This window comes from Chrysochloris asiatica, unplaced genomic scaffold, assembly GCF_000296735.1.
Source record: "Chrysochloris asiatica unplaced genomic scaffold, ChrAsi1.0 scaffold00010, whole genome shotgun sequence".
Taxonomy (NCBI): Eukaryota; Metazoa; Chordata; class Mammalia; order Afrosoricida; family Chrysochloridae; genus Chrysochloris; species Chrysochloris asiatica.
The window spans coordinates 31,296,605-31,298,845 of NW_006408528.1; the positions used below are offsets into that span (position 1 = coordinate 31,296,605).

Sequence of the window (2,241 nt, forward strand, 5' to 3'; positions counted from 1 at the left end):
CAATTAATATGTCTCAATTTCTTCATTTTAATTCCTTAATTAATTATGGCTGTTGCCACTCCGCTCCTAGACTGTTTGTCAGGCAGCTGTCTTCCAGCATTGAACCAGTTCATTGAGACACTTCCACTAGAATTCCATCATTTCTTGGCACCTAGTTTTTCACCAATGACTTCTGTGCAGCTTGGACTTCTTCCTTTAATGTCACTGGTTCTTGATCTTATGATACCTTTTGAAATGGTTGAATATCGGCCAATCCTTTTTGCTACAGTGACTCTGTGTAGTCCTTCCATCTTCTTCTTTTTTTCACTACTTGTATGATTTTAATATGTTATATTACCTTAATATACACAGGCACAAGGTATTAGACAAATTCCAGTCATATTCCACAATTTACAGCTTCTGTTATTGAATATTGTACAGATGTCTTCAGTGATTTAATTAGAGGTTCTGTCCAGGCATTAGATGACCAGTAATTTTTATCTTGACTTTAAGTCCATGAACATTTACTGAAATAAAGACTCAATTACAGTTCCAGGTTTTGCAGAATGCTTACTTCTGCCTGCCTTCCACCTTCCTTTTCCCTTTGAAGTTCGCGGCCTTTCTAATTTCATCAGGGACTGCTGCAGACTCTCCTCTGTGTAGGCTTGTTGACCTTTCAGAAGATCTTTTCTCTTTTATCTAACTCAGATCTAGCCTTGTTTCTTCTTTCTTCTTCCATGTCAAGCTTTGTTTCAAGTGCTTTCCTCTCCTCATCAATTTTTGCTTGCATTTCAACCATCTTATCTGGATACACTTTCTTTTTACCCCTTCTTTTCTACCTTTTCTCTCCATCTTCTCCAACTTCACCCTCATCATCATCATCATCATTCTCTGACCCACTGACATCAGATCCTGATATTTCTTCCCCTTCTTCAAGCTTTTTTTTTCTTTCTATTTTTATATTTCTTCCTGAAACTGGCAAAGCAAAGCATCCTTTGGATCTTCATTAATTCCAGTTTTATTTTTAAGATTTTTAGCATGGTCGACAATAGTGTAATGTACTGATAGTTTCATCATAATTGTAATCTACTGGCCCAACATTTGCACACATCATGTTTTTTGTTTTTTTTTTTTATTTCCTCCTAAGGAATCCTGAAGAAGATGAGTCAACTTCGAGTTACAATAAGACACATGAGTGCTTTTCCCATCAACCAAGGCAGAAATTACATTACCAAGGTTTGAAAGGGAAAGGTTGATTTTTGTAGATTCTTTTAGGTGCTGTCCAGTAGCTCCAGTTTTTGCTTGTCTTTCTGAATGAGCAAGATCTTCAAGATGGAGTTTTCCCATCCTGACATGTACCTTACCATCAACACCTTTCTCACTGCATTCTATAATAATTGTAAAAATGGCCTGGGAATGGGAACTATGTTCATTCATATTAGTTGCACCAACAGAACGATTTTTGTGGCCCAGTGTCATAATTCTATCCATATCATCAGCATTATTTACCACATAAGCTGATAAATCTTTAATATAAACTCCCACATCAGGTCTTCTTTGATTAGGTCACATATGTCTTCATTGTATATTTCCAAGTAAGACACTTGAACCAAAAATCTTGTATCACCCTCTGCTTTTGCAATATGACCAAATATGTAAGCACATGAATTTGGAATGATTCCTCTAAGTTCAGGAACAGTTTGAACACTTTCCATGGTAAAAGTTTTGCTTGTTCCAGTTTGTCCATATGCAAAAATTATTCCATTGTAGCCTTCAAGAACAGGCCTTGCAGTTAAGTTATAAACATCAAGTTATTTATTCTCTGATCCAAAAACTGTATCAAAAGTAAATGTCTTTGGCGGTTTATTGAAAGAATCAGTCTTGTGTACGGTGATGGTTCCTCTCATCTCATCCACACTGACAGCCTGCTTGTAGTACATGATTTCTCTCTCTCATTGAGGGGCCGACACCTAACAATGACCTTCATATTACCACAGCTTTCTGGTTTTCCGGATTTGTTGATCACCATCGTGGTCCATTCATGGCCTGGCGGATGTCCTTGCCTTCATTGTAGCCAAACAATGTAAGGCAAGTGGGAGTGCTGAAACACCTGGCAAAGGGACTGCTGAAACACCTCCTGGGCTGTATGGAGACTGCGGCTTCTCGGACAAGAACACACATTGTGCACCCTTCCATCTTCTTTTGATGCTTTCTGCATCATTCAATATTTTGCCCAAAGAATCTTTCAATAATGCAAACTGA

The 2,241-nt window shown here is 37.8% G+C and overlaps 1 pseudogene; it reads right to left on the bottom strand.

Moving 5' to 3' along the window:
* Nucleotides 1-655: 655 nt before the first annotated feature.
* Nucleotides 656-2,008, bottom strand: LOC102823768 (annotated as a pseudogene).
* Nucleotides 2,009-2,241: the final 233 nt, after the last annotated feature.